The sequence below is a fragment of the Epinephelus fuscoguttatus genome, linkage group LG9 (genome assembly GCF_011397635.1).
Source record: "Epinephelus fuscoguttatus linkage group LG9, E.fuscoguttatus.final_Chr_v1".
Classification (NCBI taxonomy): domain Eukaryota; kingdom Metazoa; phylum Chordata; class Actinopteri; order Perciformes; family Serranidae; genus Epinephelus; species Epinephelus fuscoguttatus.
In genome coordinates this window covers 14186154-14213144 of record NC_064760.1, presented here as the reverse complement: position 1 = coordinate 14213144, position 26991 = coordinate 14186154, and the positions used below count along the sequence as shown (strand labels likewise).

Below are 26991 nucleotides of genomic sequence, written 5' to 3'. Positions count from 1 at the left end.
GGGAGCTTGAGGGAGTCCTGTCATTTCTTCTCCCTGCAGCCTGAGAGGTTTAACACTCCTTCAGCCTGGGCCTGTGCCATGCCAGAGACGCCACCCCGAGCGAAAAGGAAAAAAACCCGAGAGGAAAAGGCTCAAAACCTCACTCCTTCTTCCTCTCTTAACCTTTCATTTCTTTTGTTCTGACCAGTCAGTTTAATCACATCAGAAGCCAGAGTTGCTCCGGATGAAGAGAGGTTTCTCTGCCACCACGCTGACCACAGAAACACAGCATAAGGAGAAAAGTATTTTGTGTAATTCGAGGCCAGTCCAAATCCGCCGCCCCCCTCCATTTTCTAATTAGTTAATTTCCCCACGCGTTGCTGGTATGCAGAAGTGTTATGCAAAAGGTGAGAAATGCACACTCTCACTCTGTTCTGCGTCTGCTTGCAGCTAATTTAGTGTGGCAGGGCCTAGTTATGCCTGGATTACTGTTGCCCAGAAAGAAATCTAGAATAATAAAATGACAGGGAAAATGGCTGGCGGAACCAAAGCAGAGAAACCATGAAGAAATTAGGTTTGATTAACCTTATGAGTGCTTGTTTCAATTCTCACAGGTCTATTTATTTTTGAACATGTGGTTGACATTCCTTCAGCGGCACATTTCCCGGCACGTCTATTACATCTAATCTGTAAGTGGTTCCAAAAAAATAAAAAAGCCTCGAGCTGCATGTATGTGCGCATACGTCATACGGGCAATTTTGAAAATCGACATTTGAAATGGTAATATGGTCCTGACTGTTATTATTCCTCTGGGGTGCACAGATTATAAATAGTGTAAACTCAGCAGAGAATTTCTTTGCACTAGATGTTACATATCATCGTGTTAACGTCTGAATTATTTATTCATAATTAATCATAAATGAGCTGCAACTAACGGCTGTCATTATTGATTAGTCTGACACTTACTTTCTCTAATAATCATTTTGTTTGTCTAGTGTTAGGACGTTGTAAAAAACATTAAGATTTTTGTTTGCCAGAGCCCAAAGTGACGTATTCACATAGCTTGTTTAATGCAACTCTGCAGCAGTCAAGTCATGGAAAAAAAAAAAAAAAAGATGTTTAGTTAGCATTTAAAAAAGCTTCAAATCCTAATCCAAACAATGTTTTGGGAATTTTTGTTTCGAAAAAATATATTTATTAATTGCTTCACATATTTGTTGCAGGTTAATTTTCTGTTGACCAACTAATCGAGTAGTTTTCTGCCCTCTTGACCTGGGATCCTTTGAATTATTATTATTATTAGTGTCATTATTTAGTTATTGATTAAAGGGAAAATGTGCAGAAATACTTAGGGAAAAAAGGAGTAGAACACAAATATGGAAAAAACATAATTTTGTGAGCACAAATGTTTTTTTCTGCTTTTCTACCTTGTCAAAAGGGCTGTGAGGTGTGATAAAAACATAAATATTATTTTTCATGTATGATAATAGACTTGAACCACGTGCAAGGCCGCCGTCATTATGCATATTTAAAAGAAACAGGTTATCCCACACAGCTATGGACTGTCAGCACTGATGCTGCGACTAAATGAAGCATCCACTTTAATAATCAGCACAGATAGAACAGAAAACTGATTCATCTGCTCCTGCTTTTTGTGTTTCTTGACGACACAGCCAGATATATGTAGACAGATTGTACGCTAGCCCTAGCTGTCCAGCAGATGGAGACTGATCTAAATAGAAAATGCACCCTGTTCAGTTGACTGTCGTGGCTTCATCTCTCACCTCAACAAGACAAACCTCAGATCAGTGAGCAGCGTCTTCTCTTCGTCCATTCGTCTCATCAGTCCTGTAAACTGCTGAGGTTAGACGTACAGTCGTAAATATTCACGTCACGGTTTACATGACTGTCGTGACTCAAGACTGCTAATGTAGCTGGATATTATCTATGTTATATATATGTTATATACTTAGCCTTTTTGTGCATGTTGTAATTCCTTGATTTTCTCACTGTAGATATTTTACAAATGTGAAAAAAAATTGGATTAATCAAATTAATTTGTTACATTATCTTGGAGAGTGCAGCTCGGGCCACATATTTCTGTCCAATCCTGACCTGAGCCCAAGTGAGTTGTGAGTCCGACCCAAACCAGACAGGCGCTCTGTTTGTTATGTCCGAGCCGACACAGTTAATGAAACGTTACTGAAGCACTGAGTTTGTTGTGGCACCTTGTAAATGACTGTCAAAAGACATTGTTTTATACAGACTTACAAGCAGATTGTTTTCACACACACGTCACACACACATAAACATTACCCAGAGTCATCAAAGGTTGTGAAGAATAAATTTTGAGTCTTACTACTGGCTTGTGTGGAGGAAGGTGTTAGCATCCACTGTAGATGGCTTGAACGCTGTCCTCCTCTGTTCGATCAGTCTCTCAACAACGCTAAAGTTCTGTTCGCTGCTGCTGCTAGCTGGAAAGGCGAAAATGCCATGAACAAGTATGCCAAGCTTCGAGTAACATTAGGTGATGGCATATTTTGTTCGACGTCCTCCATTATTAGCTAGCTAATGTTAACTTCCATGGATACTTACTACCTGAAATAGCCTATTTGTTGTCACCTAAATAACAAGAAGAAGCCCAACACAGACAGTAGGTCCGTCATAGGCTGACCTTGAACATCATTTGGGATTTTTGGGGAGTTTTTCCTTATCCGCTGTGAGGGTCCAAGGACAGAGGGATGTTGTTCGCTGTAAAGCCTCTGAGGCAAATTGTGATTTGTGATATTGGGCTTTATAAATTAAATTGAACTGACATTGAATATTTATCCACACACTATCACGCAGCCCTACCTCATCTTGTGACCCTTAAGATGTATCCAGCGGCCACTTTGAGGGGTCCCAACCCTCATATTGGGAACCACTGAACCAATATAATCAACAAATTGTATTATTCGTAGATAGGATCAACATTTAAATATTTTTTCAATCGTTTTTTCCACCAAAACTGACCAACAAGGAATCCTGAGAAGTCAATGACATTTAGGTCTGAACGTTCCAAAGCCAAACCTGTGATTACCTTTTTTTTTTTTTTTGTCGAGTGTGCATGTATGATTATGAATAATTAGAAGGAAAACTTAATTCATAAGCCATTAAGTGTTATGAATAGCAATTTCTGTGACTCTCAGTGGCTCTTTAAGGCCACTCTGAATGCAGCGCACAGAGCCAGCTCAGTTCTCCCTCTTTCTGGCAGCTATAATTGAGCCTAATAGCTGCAGCACAGACATAGGGAACCTCTTTGACACCTAGACCAAATTTTCTAATGAAACGATCAAATAAGCATCATCCAGCCTCGGCATATCAAAGCCGCCGGCAGCTGGCAGCATGTCATAGTCTGACATTTGGGCTTTTTAAGCGCTGCCAGGCCTGTTTCCCTCCATGTCCTCTGGCCTTGTATTAACACTAATAATAGGGAAAGGTCTACAAGCAGAAGAGATGTAGTGATGAATGGAGGAGACTTTTGCCAGCTGCTGAGGAGGAGACGTTGGCTGATTGCATCTGTAATGAAGTATGACAAGTCGCAGGGTTGACGTCTGTGTGTGTGTTTGTGTGTGAGAGAGAGAGAAAGAGAAAGAGAGAGAGAGAAAGAGAGAGAGAGAGAGAGAGAGAGAGATTGACGTCCATCCGAAGTCCAGCAGATTTAATTTTGAAACATCTTTTGTAATAGGTACACAGTTAATCCAGAGCTGAAACAAATACTCAATCATCACCACTGTTTTGATAATCAGTAAATAATTTTTAGTGCCAATAGTTCAGTTTAGTACAAAAATTTCACCTGAGGCTGTAGGAAACTGTGACGGGCATTTCTGACTACTTTTCTGACACTTAATTTACCAAACAATTAATGTATTAATCAAGTCAAGGTGGACTAATTCTGTATATTTCATGTCTCTCTTTTGCAAGTGTCTAGCAGTTGTTTTCAGCTCGTCTTTGTCTGCACTCTTTTCTACAGTTTGAAATCTCAAGACGCAATTTTTTCCATGTGCAATTTCACACAAAGAAAGATTAAAAGATTATATAAGGACAAGCTGTTACTTTATATTTTTGACAAATCCCACAAGAAGACAAAAGCCAACAGTGCATTTGCGCGTCTCACAATGCTTTCTGACTTCCTTTCCTATCTGAGGTACTCAGGCCATTTGTTCTTACTGAAAATGTACATCTTTAAAAACGTCTCACAAATACTGTGCAGTGTATGTTTGTAATTTTTTAAAAGGCTAAATATTTTCCTTAATCCGCTGGGCTCTGCAGTTTTTAACAAACAGTACTCAAACGGTAGAAAACAGTAAACATTTGTTAGGGACTATTTTCAGCTGTGGATGAATACATATTTGGTGCCCTAATGAGTATTTACTGCAGCAGAACAGTGTAAGTGGGATCACTTCAAAATAAACTGTGTGTTCATGGTGAAGAAATATGATATGACAGTGTGATGTGTTTTTAATAGTTTCTGGACAAAGTAGATGCCTGTGGTACAGAGAAGTAAGATACATCATAAAATAATTGTTGTTAAATTCATCGTTTTTGGTCCTTTGATGGGATTTGTTGAAAGTTACTAAAATACAGTAATGTTGAGTGCATTCATGTTATTGTGCACATTAATTTTCTGTAAAATATAGTGCAGTGGTAGTACAATAGAGGAAGAGACTGAGAAGTCTCCACCAGAACATATTTTATAGACTAGAGATGAAACTTTAGTTGTATTTTCTTATAGTTAGTGATATTAAACAAATTATCTTTTTGCACTTTGGAGTATTGATTAGAAAAATTAGACATTACTTTAAGCTTTTACTCAAAAATGCCCAATTCAGTCCCTAAAATCTGACAGTTTATCAACAAAATTAATATCAATCGAATCAATCAAGCCAGAAAAGAATCAGCAGATGATTTAATGATGAAACAGTTATTCGTGCTTTTGGGATCCCCTCAAAAATATGATAATGCATCTCAAAGGGTTTATCCTGATATTAAGTAATACATTTCCCTGTATATTTGCTTATCTTTTCAGAGGGGAAAATCTGAAGATTTATATTTTCAAAATGACAGCGCATGATAAAATTTAACAAATGACATGCAAAATAATTAAACTATGTTGCATGCATTTAAAGGTCCCATATTGTACAGTGCAATTTGAATGTCTTTTTAAAAATAGAGCAGGTATAGGTCCTTTATAAATACTGTGAAAGTATCAAAACGTTCAGTCCACAGAGAAATGCCCGGAGTTTGTATTCAGAAACCGTGCCTGTAAATGAGTCGTCGGGATTTCTGTGAGTTTGTGATGTCACAAGTTTACTATGTAGGCCATTTGAAACATAAACATACTAAATGGGTCCTTTGAAGTGTATATGAATGACATCAGCTGACAGGAAGTAAACATGTACCCAAGCTTTTGCTTTGCAATGTAATTCCCGAAGATAGAAAGACAGAAAAACAGAGCGTTTCAGGCAGAGGGTGATGACAGGTATCTTCATGCAGACAGTGTGAGAAAAATGATGTGTTTCTTGAACATTAAAGCATGTAAACATAGTGGCAGAAACCCAAAATACAAGTATGGATCTGACTATGAGCACAGTATGGGACCTTGAAAATGTAGACAGTGGGAAATGGGCTGCACCTCTAAATGACACAATTTCTCTCCAGTGAAGGAAAATAACTTTGACAGTTTCTTTTCTTTGAGTTTGACCTGGTTGAATTCAGACCGAGTGAAAGAAAGCGTGATGATTTCTCAAAGCTCGTCTTCCTCAGTTTGACACCGCAGCCCCAGCAGGAGTGGTTAGACCTTTTCAGGAGTCCCCAGTGGAGCTCAGGATGTCGTCAGTCCGCCGCCTGCTTATTTTTCATGCTTCTATTGGGACTGAACACGTGCAGACCGGTGCCCACTTTCCTCCCCCTGCACTTGTTTGGTTACATTTGACTCTCTGCGAGATAAGAACCAGATTTAACTCTTGTAGTGCTAAGCAGCGACTGGGTGAGAGGACGCTGACGGGGAGAGAGCCCGGAAAAAAAGAAAAAACCTCTTTCGATGTAGTCTGCTCTATCTCTGCGAGCTCGCCCCTATTATGTTACCTTTCAAGTGCTTTGTCACAGGAGAGAGGCCGAGCTATTCTGGTTTGCTTCTCCTTTGGGCCGACTCAAACGGCCTCACTGTTGTTTTAAGAGCCTTATTTTAACGAGTGTGAGTGTGTGTGGAGAATGTTTCCAGTTAGCCGCACACTGTTTATTTATGGAATATTTTCTGACACCTACTTACACCATTATCATCCCCTTTCTTGTAAAGTCCCCAAGTGCTGCCTCTGAATGTGCTTCACCAAGATCATACCTCCTTCATACAGAAGAGTCGGGACAGACGAGCTAATGACAAAATGAAGAATTAACCTCCAGAGTGACTGCTTTATGAGCTCAAACATAACTTTTCTAAAGTCATAAAGTAACGTCCAGCATTATCAGGCTGCTAGTTTTTCCTGTCTTGTCTTTTCATGTCACACTACAAACAAAATTATCCCAATTATTCAAAATCACACTCTGACTGAGTCAGCAATTCAACATGTGACAGTGGTCTGTGTTATTTAGCAGAATGTATTCCAAATGTATTAGATTAATTTGATATTGAGCTCCTTGAATACATTTGCAGAGCAGGATTTGTAGAGCGAATATTTCCACTGTTCTGACTGTAGTAGTAATGTCAGTGTAGGAGACGGAGGTTTGGCTCTTGTCTTGTTCTCACATCACGTTGCTCCCAGTGAATCAGTTGATAAATGAAAACAGAGTCTCGTGTAGCTTTTAAAGGCGCTGTATGTAAGAATGTGGCCAAAACGGTTACTGCACTCAAATTCAAAATACTGCCGCTAGTTGTGTCCGCCCACCCTCCCCTACAGATTCGAGGTTGCTGGACAGTGGTACGCTGGAGACTGATTTGTTTGCCCACGGACGGCTGCCGTGGCAGGGCCGCATCGGCACATCCTTGATCTTCCATTTTCCAGCAGACCGTTCGAGCAAGTCCGGCTTCTCTGCTGTTAACGTTGCTGCGGGATACAGCTGAGGAGACTGCTAATGCTGTGTACTGGGACACTGCTAATGCTGCTTGCCATGCTGCTGTAGCTCAGTCATAACTGTAACTGGTGCTGAGACTCTACTGACTGCGTGACTGGTAGACGGCGGTGGGTGGCGGACTGTAAAAAAATGTTTTAAATGCGAATATTCTGGCTGTACTATTGTTGTCGGTGAGATCAGTATGTTATATGAACATTATTCCTTAGTCTCTGTGACATATTAGGAGGATTTTATGACTATTTGCTTTAAAGTTCTTACATATAGCTCCTTTAACTGTTGGGTTTGAGCCGTGCAGTCTGTGCATTTGTTCATTTGCTCTGTCCCGAGTGATTAGTTTATTTTTAGTATCATGGTAAAAATTCAGCTCTAGTTGGGTGTGGGATGGCTTAGTATACATATTTAGCACAGGTGCTAAATATTGTTTACACAAATATATACACATTAAATGCCATCAAAGGTCAAAGCATTTTATGTCCTAACTTAAAGATTGCCATCTTGCCGACAAGAGTGTGAATGAATCCCACTGAAAATTCACACTGCTTTGTTACTGTATAACAATGCACAGGACTATATTGTCTGGCTCGGATGTTTTTGTGTGAGATAGTGGGACTTTCAAATAGTCAGTTGGCACAAATCTCAGTCCACACAGGTAACTGCAGGTCCTTAAATGTCTTCAGTTCAGTTGTATAAATGAGGCCTTGAAATTATTAGATAGCCTTAAATATAAATTTGTGGGGTGTTAATTGCTGCAAAGATTTTACCCAGCTAAATTTCCCCATCTTTTAATTTCTTTCTGTCAAAATAAGTCAAGCTCTTCTGCATGAAAGTCCACATTTTTGGTGTTACAGATATATAAACCTACCACTGGACTTCAAACTGTCATTTAACATTATACTTGCACTAACCTGTTGGCAAAAACCCACTGTAATAATCATATTCCTACATAAAACCTAAGTCAGCATGGAACTATATGTATAATACGTACCTTCATATTTACCTGCAATGCTTGAATAAGAAAAAGTCTGTCTTAAATTTGGTTAAAAATTATTGTGAAAACCATTACATTTAAATGTTTAATACCTGTAGACACCCTGCCACAGCATCTTCCAGGCTCTCGATATGGAACTACTTGATTTTCTTGTGATAATTTCCACTAAATTAGAACTGTCTGTGGTCATTTAAAGCTGGTAATCTTGTTTCATGAAGAGTAGTGATTTTCTCTGGCTGCTGATAGTTGCACTGTTGCAGATATCATGCTTTTAATAAGCAATCCAATAAAGGTTTACTAAATAAATGCAAGGAAGTGGAGGATTTTTAACTCATGGATAAAAACTAGCATTAAGACACTGTTAGAGTTACTGCATACAAAATGAAAAGTAAAAGCACAGAAGTGTTATCAGCAAAGTAAACTTAAAAAGTACTCATTATGCAGATTGGACACTTTCAGAGTGTAATAACTCATTGATGTGTTAACTTGTATTTTTTAAAGCTGGTCCAGGTGGTGCAACAATAAACTGCTGCACTTAACATGCTTTATTCTTGTAGTTAGTTAAATATATAGCAGTGCATCACATTTTATGTCAGTCTTTATATTTTAAAAACTCAATCTGCAGGGGCCCAGTAGCTCACCTGGTAGAGCTGGTGCTCCATGTACTAAGTCTTTTTCTTTGCTGCAGCAGCTGCTGGTTCAATTCCAACCTGCATCCCTTTGCTGCATGTCATCCCTTCTCTCTTCCCCTTTCACTCTGAAGCTGACCCATCCAATAAAGGCAAAAAGCCCAAAAAATAATCAAACAAACTAGGGGTGGAGGGAAAAAACAACACAGCATAGTATCGCAATATTTGTTTGTGGCAATATCGTATCGTCACACTGTGCCAAGTACTTTGTCTTATTAGATAAAACAGATGTTGACAAAGTTTTCCGTTCGGAACATAATTTACAGTTAAAAAAAGGTAGTAAATCGCAATATATATTTTTTTGCAATACTCAGCATATTGCAACATATTTAAAATCTCAATAATATTGTATCGTGACTTAAGTATCGTGATAATATCGTATCGTGGATCCTCTGGTGATTTCCACCTCTGTAATAAACTCAATCTGTAAATTAACGAGTAACTACAGCTGTCATCTGGTAGTGTATATAAACATGATCAGGAGACAGGGGTGAAATAAATGGAGAAAAGGGTGAAATATAATGTAATGGAGTACAAGTAATACCCACAAATCCGGTATACTTCCCTAAAGACCAAGTAAAGTACTTGAGTAAATGTATTTTCCACCACAATAGACAGAAATAGAGTTAATAGTGCTGCAAAAGACTTCCGTGGCTTTAATTTACTTCATCCAACTGGGATAATCCACTCATTTGGTTTCCATGGAGACCTTAAAAACAAACAATAAAACAGTCAAAACATATATACATAAGATATTTAACAGTCAGTACCACTGTCTGATGATACAGACCATAAAAGTGACGATTCACTTTGCAGATGCAGCTGTTCACACCACTCTTTCAGTATTTTCTGAACACATACATATACATGTCTGAGTGCCGTATGTTCTAGTCATAAAAAAAAAAATCTCATATTGTTTAGTGTCAGTGAAGGACAAACTAGACCTGCCTGTGTCCAAAGGCAACAAACACAACTCTGTCCACCTTTCATCAGTCTCTTTATTGCTCTTATTTGTCTTGACTCATGTTCTTGCAAAGCCAGCGAGGATAGTCGTCTTATTCTTCTCTGTTTAGACAAGGCCTCCTCCGTAACACCCCCTGATTTGCCAAGGGCTCTGCACAATTAGGAGTTCAAACAATTCTTTAACAGGTAGGGATTTTTCCAGCCCTTCACCGCGCCTCCGATGCTGACTTTTATTGCCTTGAGGGTATCGGCTTGACATTTTGGGAGTAGTGGACAGGTAAAGCCGACTCAAAAGGCAGGGAAATAACTTGACAGAAGTCCTCGCTCTATTCTTTTTTTCCCCTTCTCTCTCTTCTCTCCGCACCATCTGGCGCAGCTGCCAGGAAAGGACTCGGCTGTGACCCCGTTGTCAAGGACACAGATGGGAATTAGGAAAAGTGGACTTGTTTCAAACAATTATAGAAATTACTTTAATATCTTAAAACAAAAAGACGGGGAAATATATTTATTTGAGATGTTGACTGTCAGCTTGAATTTCCACTCCAGTGTGTGTGTGTGTGTGTGTGTGTGTGTGACAGACAAACTCCAGTAGAGCGTGATGTGGAGATTGTGTCACCAGGTGTGTTTTGTATTGGACTTAATCTTTCTGTTTGGTCGTACTTTTATAAAGTCGAGTCAAACATAAGCACCTGCCCGAGACTCACAGAGGAGCGGGTCGTGACCTCGTGCCTCAGACCCTGAAATGGACACCGGCTAATAGAGACCCGTCTGTTAAATTGTAATTGAATGTTACATGGCACTCTGAACTCAGAAAGCTCTTTTTTTTTTTTTTTTGTTTCTTTTCTTTTTTTTTTTCTTCCCGTAAGCGTGCAGGATTTAGGCAGACGCTCCAATGACAACTTAATTTCGTCACTGAGGAGCAGCGGCGAGTGTTTTTGTTCGAGCCTCTCCCTCGAAATACGGCCCTTATTAATGATAATTGGTAAAAAGGTGACACATGTCTGACTCTTGTTTATCTTACATTTTAGATAATTTGAGGCGCACTTTTTTCACAAGGACAAATTAAAATTGGAAAAACTCAGAGCACAATGTCTTTTTTCATGCAAAAAAACCCCCCAAACTGACGCTTTGTCGTGTTCACACTGTGTTTTATTTCACTCTCAAAGTAGCTAGTATCTCAGTTTACTCAAAAAATAAGGAACTTTAAATATGTATATGAGGTATTTTATGGCTTTTTTAAAGAGTTGGTGGTGAAGAGATGACATGATGAAATAAAGGAAGAGACATAAGACTTAACCTGAGGGCACTGCACATACAATATGGAGCTAATCAATCGTTCCAGTTAGTTTTGCTGCAAAATCACAGTCCTGATCAGTAATTTAAAGCCACTTAAGCTCTTTCAAATGGTCTCTGTGCAGCTATAAACAACAGCAGGTATCATTAATGAGGATACACTTTAAGTTTTTATCACAAAATATATATGTTCAGATCTTATACAAGTTAAGTAAAAGTCCTGGAAATATTATTTACAAAATGTACTTTAATAGTGCTCATTACACAGACAGGTCACTTTCAGAATGATATAAATTACTGATAAATTAATCTGTAAACAGCATTTTAATGTTGGAGCCCAGCTGCTGCTACCTAAAAACTACTGACCCATTTCATCAAAACAGTAGCACTAGTAATAGTAGTGGATCATGACAGGGATCATTTTAAACTCAAACTGAAACCATTTTAAAAAAACAGGTCAGTTGTGTGTAGTTATGACTGATTTAATTGAGTTATACTTAATTGTATAATTTTTCGTGTCTTGTGCCGTTATTTTAGTATTTTAATGCTGAGTTTTGTGTGCTTTAAAGGCCCATCTATGGGCGGGCATTGTAAACTAGCTCATGGGTATAAATTATGTCTGAGCTATATATCGATATTGTAATAGGAGACTAGATACAGTCTTAGATTTTGAATGTTATAATACCGTAAGTCTTGTCTTGTCCTGGTTTTGAAGGCTGTAATACAGTAAAGTGACGTAACTTACAAGACTGTCCTATCTGTTTTATTATTTGCCTTTATCCATTCAGTCATCATATCCACCTGATGATTATTTGTAAAAAATCTCATTGTGTAAATATTTTGTGAAAGCACCAATAGTTAGCCCTACAATATCGTCGCATATCGATCTGGAGCCATTTGGTCAAAAATATTGTGATACTTCATTCCTCTCCATATTGTACTATAAATGCTGTGGTACAGTGTGTGGCACTGGTTCATGCTATATATGTGTCCCTACACAAATAAACATTTAATAAATGAATCAGCAGTAGCAGTGCTAGTACTTCTAAATACTATGACAATGGCAAAAGCCACATAGGTTAATCTCCAAAGCCATCATTGAGTGATCAGTGATGGTGGGTTGGACGTCATCAACCACTCGCAGACAACAGCACTGGTATATTTTTATCTATAAATCAATATTGGGCAACATCCGGCCTACCTTTGCACCCTTCTGTGTGTCAGCTCTGGTAGTTACCAGCTAGCCTCCTCCAAGCTGTTGCTTTCTAATATACCCCCGGTTTCAACAGATCTGGGGAAAACTGTATTCTCCCACTCTGCATTATGGACATGGGACAATCTCCAAACACTTATATCCATTGATGGATTTAAGGGCATCATAAAGAATGTGGTGGTGGAGACATGTGCTTGTTTTTCTTGAGAGGCCACTATGTTTGAATAGTTGTTGTTTTATTGAGGATTTTGTATTATTTGTTGTATTTGTTGCATTTCAAATGTGTTTTGGTTGGCTGCTACCTCGGCCAGGTCTCTATTGTAAAGGAGATTTTGAATCTCAGTGGGACTTCTTGGTTAAATAAAGTTTAAATAATAAATAAACCCGATGATCCAAATATATTACATATTTGATATTCAACATAGAGACTTATGATTTAAACTTAAGGATGAGTTTATATTTTTGTGTTCTCATATTGCTGATTCATATAATTCACTGACTGACTAAAGAATGAGGTTCATATTTGCTAAAAAAAAATCTATTGACTTTTATTTTGAGGAAATATGGATATATTTAAGATTTAGTATCCATCATATGCACAAAATGTCCACTAAAAGATCAGTTATTAGTCTAAATGTCCACTTGTAGTTAAACAAGATCAGGTAGTTTTATTCAAAAGAGTGTGTGAAGTGTGTCTTAATTAAATAAGTGTTTCATTAATTAACTGCTTTGATTTAGAATCTGATGCAGACGTCTGTTTTTACAATGAGGTGAGAAACAGGCAGGGGGAGCTGTGTTTACAGAGCAGCGGCAGCAGAGGGAGTATAGCACTGTCTGTAGGGAATAGTGTGTGTGTGTGTGTGTGTGTGTGTGCGTGTGCGTGGTCAGGTTTGGCATTGAGCAGCGTTGATATTTTGTACCATCTCTTGTGAACCACTGTGAGCTGTAACAATCTCTGTACTGACTCTATGTTCATTTGGCCTCACTAAGAGCTTCTTTTTCCCATCATCCTTTGTGTTCTCATGAAACATAATTTCTGCTGTTGTCCGCACTGACAAGGAGAAGAAAAAAAATCACCTTTAAGTCTAAAATACCTTCCTAAAGACGACACAGCCTGATTTCAAAGCTGCAGTCACGCACAAAGCAGTGGAGGGCAAGCCTGGGATTGAGCTTGTCTAATGTTTCCAAAACGGCAAACTGTGAAAGGCCCCATAATTGATACGCAGGACCCCAGAGGGCACGACTCCTGTCAGATCAGCCACAGAGAAGAACTGCCAGAGCCACGCACGGCAGGGAATAACGGCTAATTAGCCCCGTTTAAACATTTCCTGGTTTGAAGAACTTAAAGAGCGGGGGCCACAATCACACCAACAATAGCCGCTCACTTAGGAAAAAAAAAAAAAAAAAAGCTGAGTATGGATCAGACGGTTGGTAACATTTAGGGATATAGATCAAAACTGAACCAGATGACCTGCTGATCACCTGCAGACCGCTGCAAGTCAAGAGATTTCTAATCAACTGAATGAGAAACAACTGTGTCTTTTATCCCTGAGGGTAATAATATATCAGGTGTGGAGACATGACGATAAATACATGTACAGTATCAAGATATCCTGCAGGGCCGTGAAATATGGCTTCAAGTTATTGATTAATATGAGAATTATTTTCTTGAAGATTGATTTAGTCTTTAAAATGTCGAACAGATAGTTTTAAAAATGTCCATGACAGCTGCTCAAAGCCTCAAAGGTGATCTCATCCTAATGTTTATTCTGTCAGATCAACACTGGAAAACCTAAAACTGTTCAGTTTACGATCACATGAGAGACTGAGAGACAGAATAAAAAGTAAAGCGTTATCACTGAGATGCTGGAACGACAGAATGGTTTGCATTTTTACTTGAAAAATGTCTTAAAAGGTTATTGATGATCCGTATAGCTGCAAAATTTATCTTTTGTCCAATACGTTCTCCTCTAATGTAAGATAGGAAACTTGACTTACTTTCCCCCAAAAAGTACAATGGGAGAAAAACACAAACAATGTATAATATAATTATAAATAACGCATTAAACATTAAAAAATAAACATTACTACAATAATGAGAGCATGTTTTAGACCTAACCAAAATTAAAAATTTGAAATAGATAAAAACAAAGCCACTGACCCTAGTACAACACAACCAAATAATCGATAATGGCACACAGCTATTGATACTTTAATAACAGGTTCTAATTACCACAAATAATAAAAGAGGCACCAAACAAACACTGACATGATTATGATAACACAGCCAGCTAATACAACCACATTATTTGATCTGACAGTGTCATTTGACTTTATAAGATTAGCAAAGATGGTATTAATTGCTGTATTATGTTGTAATACTGTATTTTATTTTTGTTAATCATACTATGTCCACTCCTTGCCCCTAAAAACAAACAATGTTAAAGTGTCTGTGTACGTAATAAGATCAAGGTCTGATTTAAATTCGCTTAATTTTCTAAATAATATAAAAATCTATGTATTTTTTAACAGTTTATTTATTGAATTTTTCTCAGATGCAAAGCAGTCTACAGGAGAAAACACAAAATTCACATTGTTAAAGATCAAATGAAGTAAAATAATATTCCCACAAGACAAGTTCCCCCCGTCACCACCACAACAGGGCTCTAATAAATGTGTGGGTGTAAGAGAGGAAGACAAAAAAAGAAAGGGGGTGAGATAAATATACATTTCACACACATTATTACACAGAAATTCAACTACACACGCTGATGCACGTGTGCAAATGTCAGACATATCTCGCGGTCACCCCACAACAGACTGAAATATTTCCCAACTAGCACCCAAAACCAGTAATTAAAGAGATGTTGTGTACTTTTAAGATAAACATAATTTTTTTGATTTTTCTAAGCCACATGGAGACAGGGGGAGGATCTGCACTTTTCCATACCTTCATAAAGCAATACATTTATTACCAGCAGTCACAGCCAGTTTGATGAACTGCTCCTTGTTTCTTTTGGCAAGAGGGACGTCAGATACATCGCCTGGTGAGAGAGTTTAGGTGGACAGAGGATCTCAAATCAAATGATCTATTTAAGAATCTTTAATAATGTTTTAACGTATTACATTTCCAGAACATGTGAATAAGGTTACCCTTCTCTGTTTTGCATCAGGAGGGCAAAGATCTGAATTGATTCATTTCCCCAGTGGGGGCTTTCTGTTGTAAAATAGGTTCTGTGAATAATGTTGAACTGTAAGAGCCTGAAGGACAGTGCTTCCTCACATATTGATTCACATTCACTGTCTCCAAAAGTACACCCCAGGTCTTGTACCCATGTTCAGTGGGGGCCAACATTCTGTTACATGTCCAGGACAAAATGCCTCTGGGGTGTGACATCTTTCAGAATTTATTTAGTTGTGAGGGGCTTCAGGGGAGTCCAGTTTCCTTCCTGATATGTATTTATGTAGTGCCTATTTTGTAAATATGTGAAGACATGAGTTGTTGGGAGATGGTAGGCTCTACATCACTGGTTATCATACTGGGGTCTGACCTTCCTATGGGTCACCAAAGCTTCATGAGGGGTTGCTAGACCTTCATTTTAAGGGGTGTGAGAAAAAATACAAAATAATCAAATAAACACAGTAGGCCTATAATTGAGTATTTAATTCATTTCTGTGAAGAAAACTGAATGAAATTGTTATTTTTTAAGTGTAGATTACTATTCAAGAAATGAACTTTAACAAAATTTCACAGGATAGGGACACAGTGAAGACAGAGCCTTCACTCTCTGCTATACAGCCTCTTGCTGTATTAGAAAAGTATGCAGTTAAAACAACCAGAGATAATAGAACAATAGCCAGGAAGAAAAAAAAACCACTGAATTTGACAAAAAAGAAGCATATTAACTATGCATGATATTTAAAATTTAAAAAAATACAGATGGTTGAATAAAAAGTTCCTAAAAATATCAAAGAAAACTCATCTCTGATGCAATATTCACACGAAATAATCACTCAAAACTCATCCAGATCACTCGTTTTACACAAAATTCCTGCAGATAAGGCGCTCACCGTTTGGGTTAACTGTGCAGTTTATCAGTTGTTCTGCACTGGTACTGTTATGCATTAAATATAATATGAAATATCCATAAAATATATCAGTTAATGATGTGTCGTCCATTGACTCAGTGATAGAAAAGAGTTGGGAGCCACTGCTCTACATCACTGTTCAAAAGGTACAACTATGTTATTCTTCTAAAGATCCCCAAATTTCCTGATCCCCTGGTTGTGCCACATCTTGGTTTAGATAATATGAATATTAAGTGGAGCATGAGAGAGGTTATCTGCAAGTGCACACATTGAAGACCTGTCAATCTGGTACCTAAAGACTTAAAAACAATAAACCACATCAAAGTGTTTGCACACATTATTTGAGGCAGGTGGAGCCGTCACAGGTGTTTTTAATAAGAGACTGAACCAACTGGTTTGCTGAGTTGATTCGTTGCTCTATGTAATCAAAGTGAATTCACTTCATTTGAATTTGAATATTGATATTTTTATATCAAACCAACGCCAGCTTCTTTAAAGTTTCGAAGTTCATGTTTTGTAGCTGACGTTGTTGTTGTTGATGTGTCCACACTCAAAGTTTCCCGCTCACGCAGCCTCACAGCGCCACAGTTTGACTCAAGTGTTACCTTCTCACTTCATGTGTGTGTGTTTCCATGCTGTGCCCACAGGACAATAGACTTCATGAATAGGCATCAATAAATAATAGACAGCTGAATGCCAACTCCACATAATGCTCACCTCACTGAAGAGGACCCTCCTCACCCCTCAGCCGTCTGTCACAGATCATCATTAGCGTCGTCTCGTCTTGTCCCTTGGCTTACAGACACACAGCACTAAAGCAAATAAGCCCTTTTCATCAGCCAGATTCTCGGTTATCAACATCCCAGTATAGGACGTTGTAGGACCAGTATCACGCTGTGGTAATCTGCATTCTAATTAAATTGGACCCAGACTGTTTGCTCAGATGATCGCATGTCACTGATGCTGCGGATTAGTGCAGTGATGCCACGTTTAACCTTTAAATGTAATTCCTTTGTGATTTAAACCTGCACTGCTCAGAGAACATCGTGTACAGGGACACAGGAGAGTGACCGCTCTCTTACGTGACTGACAAACTCTGCTGAGTGCATTTTACAGATGTTTTTATCAGGGTTTGTTTTATGTTATTTGATTAATAAATACATTTGGGCACAGTTTCTGCCTTTTTGAAGATTAGAGATAAAAAAATTAGGGAGAAAGAGAGAGGATTTTATTTTGCAACAAAGGTCCAGAGCCGGACTCTAGTTTTGAGATATTGAGTATCACAAACTTGAAAATGATGTTACATACAGTGTTAAAAAATTACAGATGAATAAATAATGATAAATAAGTTTAAAATAAACAACTACAACTCATTGTTATGTAGTTTTTGTCTGAATGTTCATTATCTATAAATATGTAAAAGTACTCATACAACAATGTACCAAAAAGCAAGTAAAACTTCCACATTCACAGTCATTATTAAGTGTTGTTTGCTAAATGTGTTTTAAGTATCAAAAGTAAAAGAACTGTTTCTGACATAAAACATCCCTTGTGACTGATAATCTATGACGTATGTCATTATTAGATGGTTAATACTGATGCATCAATGTATGTACAGTATTTGATAACTACTGTACATACAGTTAGGTTATTTAGTCCACTAGTTCCCGATCTAGGGAAGCGTGTGGATCACACCCCTCCAAAAGGTCAAAAACTAAATCTTAGGGGTCGTGAGATGATTAATGGAAGAAGACTTAAAACGTTAAATTTGGCTACACAAATTACTTACTTAATACTTTTTAATAATTTTCCTGTAAGTTGTATTTTCTGAGCATTGGACAGTTTTTCAGATAAAACCGTCTCAGAAGTTCTCAGAGCATCTTAAATGTTGGATTTCCAAAATTTAACCAGTTTTTTAGAAACTCTGCAAAAGAAAATACAAATTTATGTGTTTTTCCATCCACAACTGTTTTGCAAATATTGGGAGTTGATTCATTGAGATAAGCAGTAGGTGGGGTTAATCCTTCAGTCAGATGCCACTGCAGAAGAGGGCTTAATGAGATGATGTAATCAAACAAGCACTAATTAAACCTCAGCTGAGGTAAAACAATGGATATATAGTAACCAGGACCCCAGAAAGTGTGCCAGGCATGGAAGCCAATTAATTTCACAATGGGAAACAGACGTGTTTTTAATCAGTGGATACATTTTCATGAGCAGTACAACCTCCACGAATTCCCCCCAGAATTTGATCCATTCATTCTGATAATATCTGGAAAGTCTAGAGGAGCCTCATGATTGAATCATTTCATCCCTATACAGGTTAACAGAGCACTAAACCAGAGGTTGCCAGCCTGGCCATTGGAAGTCCATAGTGCACTTGCTCTATGGGCCCTATGATGCAGAGTCAGCGCCGATCATGTAAGTAATTTTATACGCTGAAATTGACCATTTTTGGCTTCATGCACCACTGAGTAACCTTCATAGGAATTAACAGGTCCCACTTCCAATGCTGTATCCAGGTCTCTTTGTACGTCCATAGTAATAATAATAACGAAGAGCACACTGGACAATGGAAATAGATTTTTGAACAATTTATTACAGCTATGTGCTCTTGTAAAAGATTTGGTAAACAGCCCCGTGTGCATATAAGCATGTTATAGGCCATCCAGTGATGATGAAGAAAGCTTGCAGTGGCTGATGCAGTGATGGTACAGTAAGACTGTACATCATTATTTATTGATAAAATCTGTATTAATTTAAATTAGTCACATTTGCCTGTCAATCAATACACCAACTTTTCCCAAAAGTAAAACTTTTTTTTTCTTTTTTCTTTTTTTTTTCAAATTTTTGGGGTTTCTATGCGCAAATTGAAAATATGCATAAAATCAGGTGAATGGACATGCACCTTGTGACAAGGGGCCCAGGTGGTAATCAGTGGTATAATTTTTGACAATGCGTTCTGTCTTATAACCTTATTTTACTTTATATTATGTATGTAAAATGTAGAAATTGAAAAATGATTGTAGCTGTCATGTAAATATAGAGAAGTAAAAAGTACCACCCACTTCTGAATGTTATCAGCCTATTAAAGGAAAATGAAACAGTTGCAGTTCTGTTAAGTTTTACTTTCAGTTTCAAAACTATGTGGTTAAGTTTAGGACAATGTCATTGTTTGGGTCAAAATATTGTTATGTAACATGACGTGAAACGACAGAATGTAACTTGACGAACTTACATATGTCAGTTAAAATTAGTCAACGATGACTTTGCTTTCACACGGGACACAAGCAGCTGCCTCCTGGGTCAAAGTCCTGTGCTTGTTTGACCAAGTCGTCACCCCACAACCTCCTCAATATGCAAACTTTGTTGCTCTTTGCTGTGTCACCTGACTTCCTCCTTTTCTCCAATCATAACTACTGTGGCCACTAGAAATCGCCCCTTACAGTAACTGTAAGAGGTAGAGGAGAGTTGTGCTACCTCACATCTATGCTCCCAATGACAACTGATAATGGCCATTTGATGGGCTGATAACATTTTAAAACAGGTGACAGTGAATCATTCTCAATTGAAAACTAGTGGAGTAAAAGTAGAAAGCAGCAGATAATGGAAATACTTGAGCAAAGTACAGCTGCCCTTAGTGCGTAAAGTACAATACCTTAGTAATTTATTTAGTTATATTTTACTGCTGCCAAAAACCCAAAGTATTTAGCTTCCCCGTTGTACAGGTCAGTGAGAAAAAGAATATACTTACAACTCAGCACATCTGGGAAGCTCAAACCTGCAAATTTTTAACATCTTCTGTTTGAAAAATGCTTTAAACAATTCATTCAAAACCACTGACGATTAAGCTTCTGTCACTAAACTAAGCGTCTAAGCTCTGTTTTAAGAGTTTTATTCTTAATAGCGTCTTTCACCATATCAGACATGTCTCCTCTGATCTCCATCCTGTTTGGGTAATCTTGTACTAAAGCTCAGTGCTTTGTGTTCCCACCTGGCTGCAGGTTAGCAGGTCGCCAGGTAAGCATTCAACAAGCCCTCCACTGGCTTGTCTGCTCCACTTAACACCTGACATGCCCCCTCCATGCCGACCTTTGACCCCTGACCCCAGACTGACAACCCGGGAGACGTCTCTCGGATACTTTCCTTTCTCTGCCGCGCAGCTCTTTTCTTCTCGGCCTCTCGCTGAGTGCCGCAGAGTGAGACAAGGTGAAAGGTATCCAGGCATTTTCATGAGTGGGGGGGCCTCGCAGGTGTTCATGCCTCTGCACCTCTCAAGTTCAAAAGCCATTGAGTCCTTAGCAACCAGGTAACAGTCAAACAATGTGTTACCCACCCCCACCCCAAGGCGACAGTGTCTTCTGTTTTACTGTCAGAGCGCTGGGCTTTAAAGAGCCTAATCCAAACGCCTCATATTCACGTCATCCTCACCTCTGACAATAAAAATATACATATTAACTAAACTGCCAGCACCCATGTACGTATGACATCATGTGATATTATTCAGTCACACCACAGTGACATAAACAGCCAGACACAAACATTCATGAAGCTATAAAATAAAAACACAGAACAGACGGGTCTCTGCTTATCTAACAAAACACCCCTGTATCATGTCTGAGTCTGTCACCTTTTTTTTCTCCTCACCAACATGTCCAATATTTCTCAGCTCCTGCAGGTTTATGGGTTCAAAAGTGGGAGCAGGTCCAAGCATTACTAGTAACATTAGTGTCAGTAATTTAATGCGCAGGTGTGAATGGATTCTCAAACAAGCCGGGGAGGCCCCCGGCGAGGCCTGCGCAGGACCACCAGGGCCAGCGGCAGGTTTAAATAAATACGCTGCTGAGCAGACGTGTCGGCAGCTGGGGCCCGATATGGCCGCCGCTGTTTGTGTAGTGGCTTTGCGAGGGCACTGAGGAGAAAGCAGTGGGACTGTAGCATGTTTCCTGGGAGACAAGGAGGGGATAGAAACCTCATGAGGAGAATAAGTGGCACCTGAAGATGCGCTGTGAGCTGCTGCATGTTGAATGAATACTGATGGGTCTATGTCAGAGTTAGCGCATGCATGCTGCTTTCGTAAAATCACCTTTGACCCCATTGTGGCCTGAAGGTGTTTGCTTTTTATTGTTAAAGATTATAATTATGACAGTGTTCTTAGAGATGCTCCGCCTCTAGATCACATGTTATCTATTGCTATGGGGGTACAAATATTCTGAAAAGCAGGGGTGTAAATATAGACAGTGCAGGCAGTGTGATTGCACTGGGGCTCCTGGGGTGGAGGGGCCCGTAGAGAGGGTAGGCCCTTGCAAGTGATTTAGAGTGCCATATTGGAAATATACCTGTTTTCAAAGATTAATGATTTAAAAAAAAAAAAAAAAAAAAAAATCATCAATTTAAAAACAGTGCCATTTGCATTATATGTCCTCAAAAAAGCAACCCCATCTGCCTCATGGTTTTAGTTTTATTTTTTTAAATGGTCAGTATCTAAAACAAAATTATGTGCTTTTTCTATATAAGCTATGTAATCTATAAATACATTATAAAAACTGTTTAATTCAATGATTAATTTCTTACTGTCTTTGATATTTTTGTCAGTGATGACTGCTGGATAAATTATGTTGATACTGCCCAATGTCAATACAGTACATGCACAGCAGCGTGTATTAGGGTCCATCATAATAGTGTGTATTGGGGCCCTTCGTAACTTCCTTATGCCCCTTCAGAAAAGTATCTTGCCTTCCCCAATTATAATGTGCATAAAATTTGGCACCTGCCAATGAGAGATTAGTGAGTACACCATTATCTGCATCTGTTCAACCTATTAAGTGATCTAAATTCATATCCGTACTCACAATGGGTGGGGTTTGAATGGGAAGTGGACGGGGCCTCACCAGAAGTTGATATTTTCAGCCTGAAATTGATTATCATAAGTGGCTGTATGTTTTGTTTATTAGACAATTATTCACAGAACAGCATCAGGATTGAGTGAGAGAACTATTTGTATACTTTTTTTTTTAATAACTTAAATGAATTAACTTCAGTGAATTAGTGAATAAACACAACAGATGTATGGCAATAAAGTAAAATGTGTATACTGAGTTTTCATACTCAACATATCCTTTAACAGTTCAGTGTCATTTAAAGTGTGTAATCGCAGGACTTTTTTCACCACCTAATGTTTTCAATATTACTCCTAAACACACACAAACATCTCACTGTTTAAATTTCATTTTTTCAAGTTTTTGGACCATTGGGGCGTCAGAGCACTGGGTAGCCCCAAGTTCTCCAAGTAATTCAGCTGACTGTAGATATTTTACAAACAGGTGTAGGAGCAAGGCAACGTAAGAAAACCTGACTGGTGTAGATGCAGTGAGAGTCGTGAGCTGTTAATCCCTGTTGACACAGTGTCTTCCAAAATTGTCCATTGCACCAAACACTTCATATAATACTTAGCTCTGTAGTTGTGTTTGATAACAGCAATAAAATAAGTTTACCAAAAACATAACCAGTTCATTAAGAGGGAACTTTTTTACACCACATTTGTATGATACTGGATTTTTGATACTGATATTAAGTTTTTGAGATTAAAAAAAAAAAAAAAAAATCTGATGATTATTCTGATTATTTTCTCAATCAGTCCATTAATTGTTTGGTCTAAAAAAAGTTAGAAAACATTGAAAAATATCTGTTATGATTCACCAGAGCTCAAAAAGATAAACTCAAGTGTCTTATTTGTTCAGTACTAAACTCAAATACATTCAGTTTACTATATGACAAAGGAAATAGTCACAAAGCAGTAAACATTTTGAATTTTCCCCTGAAAAACAACAGTTAATCATTATTAAAATAGTTGTCAAATAATTTTCTGCTGATTGAATAATCATGCAGCTCAAGTTAGGCAAATGTTAGGATCATTATTAACAATAGATAAACTAACTTGTTATTCAAACTAACTAGTTATTGAATGTCGATGAAAGACAGAATACAACGATGTATAAAATGATGAGAAATAGACTGAGAAAGAACAAGCAGATTGAAATCACAGACACAGGGAGGAGAAGGAGTCTGTTCGCAGCCCGTACTGTGAGTCGACGAGGAGGCGACCAGATGCCAGATGGGCCTGTTCAGGGATGGTTTATGGATTAAGAGCTGAGCAGAAAAGGGCAAAAAGAGGAGGATCAGTTTCAATGTTTCTCTCCAACCTGCCAAACTTCCCTCATGGACGTCCTGACAGTCATTAAAAAAAGCTGGAGCCGTTGATTCCTTCAGGCACGCTGCCAGAGGAGGTATGAAGAGAGTGCACCTCTAAGTCCGGCGGTAAATCCCACGGATTCACGCTGAGCTGCAGACGGACACCTGCAGGACATCTGATACTGTATATTTCATCTCGGTCTTTGAGCTCAGGTGCATCACCATCACTATGCATTATCTCAGCCTTAACTCAGGGAAAGACTTTATCATCACTCTCTTCTGTAATGTCGCTCCTCCACAAAAAGTTAAAAGTCTTTGTAAAATAAACCTTCAAAACATTAGAAGTACTCTGCACAGTGTTTCATGTTGACCTCCATTACATTCAGATGATAAAGTAAGGGAAAACAAAGCTGTTTCCACTCAGCATTTCTTTTGTGCTGTGATATCCTGCTGTTCTTTTGCAATATATGGTAAGCTCTCACGTGTCTAACAAAGTCTACTTACAATTAAACTAATTTGAAACACTGTTTATTCTTTTAAGGCCTGATGAAATCTAAAAAAACAAATTAACACTAGCTTTGTCATGCAGAGTCAATTCAACTGTTGTCTCTGAAATTATCTTATATCTTATCTTACACTTATTTGCATCCTACATAATGTAAAATTAGTACAAAACACTTAACACTGTAATGCTGCCATACATGGATGATTGGTGGGTTTGCCTTGTTTCATTTCCTCAGATATATCTTCCAGTTCTGATGTTCAAACTACTGCAGCACTTATTTCACGAGGAGAACCTACTTAACGCTTCTCATTTTCTCCTAAACTTGCCTCACTTCTCTTCATTTCAGTCCTACTTTTTCCACATTGCCTTTCAGCAACCTCTAAAGAAGAGCATGAAGTTGTTATATTGAGCTGTGAGTTGTAGATGTAGCGGCAGAGAGTGAAGGTGATATTGTTAGCACCATGTCAGAGGTCAGGGGTCCCCGAGGTGGGTGGTGGTGGTTAAAGAGGGTTGAGATAACACCATGAAGGTGGTGTGACAAATCTGGAATTAACTGAGTTCTGGTTAAAGACAAGACACATGTAACAAAACTAACAAATGTAAAGCTGCAGTGGGCCGAACAGATCAAAAATAAAAAGGTGTTTCATTGAGCTTAAGTCAGTCATTTCAGGCAGGACGTTACATCAGCCTTAAAGTTCACAATCTGTACAAATATAATACCTATATAAAAATATCTATGCATAGAAAATGAGTAGAACAGTAAAACCAGAGGAGAATATCTCATTTACTGAAGCAAGACATTTATTAAAAACAACATATCTGGTCAAATTCAGTTGTCTTATGTAGCCTTTTGTTAGTCTGGGGTGGGCATGTGATGATCTCTTGGAGTAAGTAACTTTCAGTGGTCTTCATATCTGCAGCTCCCACAAACTGTATGGACTCTACTCAGTTTTTAATATATTCATGTGACATTAACTCAAGTGTTTGTCCAGTTATCACCATAAAAAAACTCTATTACAAGTCAAAGTCCTGAATTCAGAATGTTATTTAAAGGTCCAGTGTTTAGGATTTAGTGGCTTCTAGCAGTGAGGTTGCAGAGCTGAAACTTCTCCCTTGTGCCTAGCGTGTCAGAGGACTACAGGCTAAATCTAGAGCCAGTCACTGGTTTGTCTATTCTGGGCTACTGTAGAAACAACATGGCAGACTCCATTGAAATGGACCCACTGTGTATGTAGTGAACTAAACAGTGAAATGTATTATTTCCCACTGAAATGTAGTAAAGTAGAAGTATAAAGTAGCATAACATGTAAAGTACCTGAAAATTGTACTTGCTTGAGTACTTGAGTAAATGTACTTATTACCGGAAATGTGAATATCACACAATTAAACAACAAAATGTGGCCAGAGTTGCAACATACTGTATATCACTGATGAGCTTTTTAATCAACATTTAAATGACTAATTTAAAATCAGTTTTTTTTTCTGATAATAACTAGTAATAATCCTTTATTATTATTATTATTATTACATTTAATTGCATTTTAGCCACGTGTAGCGAGGGGTGGGAATCACCAAAGGCAATACTATGCTCAAAGGATTTTTTTCCCCGACCCCTACATGCATCTTGCTTTCGGTCAGTATATGTTTAGATAAGTTATCTAAAACAAGCAGATTGCTTTAAAAGACAATTAAAATGAGGTGCGCATGAGACGTATGGAAATTGCAGCTGTATGAGCAGAGTAATATCTGCAGAAAACTTAGCCGAGCCCTCTCCTCCATTTAAACTGTCCATCACTCTGCAGTCCTGTTCTGGAGGAGCTCACATGATAGTGATGAGAAGGGCACGGAGACCTTTGTTATTCTGACTTCATTGTGTTTCTCTCCTCTGTGAAACTCTCAGAGTGGGAGTGCAGAACCCTATCCTCCGCTCTATGAATAGCAGGGCAGGACGGAGGGCGGGGGGGGGGACAATAGCGGAGGTTTGGGTGTTCCCTGCATCACACACTCAGAGGGACCAACCTTTGGTTCATCCCGAGTCCCTCATCAAATATTAAAGCTGCTGTCAGTCATCAGCTGCAGTGCAGCCAAACCTGGACGGGTAACACTTTTCACAGCTGTTGGGTTGCTGGTGTTGGATCAGCCGTCAGCTCTGTGGTGTTTGGTGGTGTCACAAGATGCTGCTGCAACTGTAAATACACCATGTGAGGAAAAGTTTTGCGTTTGTTTCATGGGAGTTAATGTTTTACAGATATTGTGGTACCCAGAAATAACAGTCATGCTCAAGTAAAGATTTTATGTCCACAAAAATAATAGCCATGAATCCCTTTGAACAACATTCAGTCTACTTTAGCAGCTGTAAAAATGCAACAGGACATAAATGACTAATGTTTAACACTTAAACATCAAGTCTCTTTTATTCTGTGATTTCATTGCTCATGTTTTGTTTTGTTTTGGTTGTAGATTTCTCACTTGTCTCAACTGTTAGTGCACTTTGCTGATGACTTCAAATCAATGAAACACATGATAACAACATGTATTTTTCATCCTGTGTCCGTCCTAGCTGCAAAAATAATGTTGCTGGTTGATATTGAATTGCATCATTATTTGCTAAAGCTCTACATTTTCCCTCCACCAAAAGCCAATATTTTGTTCCTTGTTCAAGTTGTTGGTAAAAGAGGTTTTATACCTCCACGCCAGCTACAGCTATAACCAGAGGCATTATGTTTTCTGATTGTCTGTTTGTACATACCCCCTGCTGTCCGTCTCATTCTTGTGAACGCCATATCTCCCTGAGAAAATTTTATCAAATTTGGCACGAACATCCACTTGGCCTCAACAATGAACTAATTCGATTTTTGTCATCGAAGGTCACTGTGACCTCATGTAACACATTTTTGGCCATAACTCAAAATTTCACACAATTGTCTAACATTATGTGGTTTAATTTAGTTTAGTTTATTTGCACGTACAT

The 26991-nt window shown here is 38.4% G+C and overlaps 1 long non-coding RNA gene across 2 annotated transcripts in view; it reads left to right on the top strand.

Annotated features, from left to right (window-relative positions):
- The window catches only part of LOC125894146 (uncharacterized), a 218792-nt gene that overhangs the window by 178105 nt on the left and 13696 nt on the right, over positions 1-26991 (top strand). Inside the window, exon 5 of one of the 2 annotated variants that reach the window (XR_007450044.1) lies at positions 18647-18745. The exons of the other annotated variant lie outside the window; for it this stretch is intronic. This is a non-coding gene — a long non-coding RNA (uncharacterized LOC125894146). Of the gene's footprint in view, positions 1-18646; positions 18746-26991 lie in introns of those variants that run through there. 2 annotated transcript variants of the gene reach the window in all.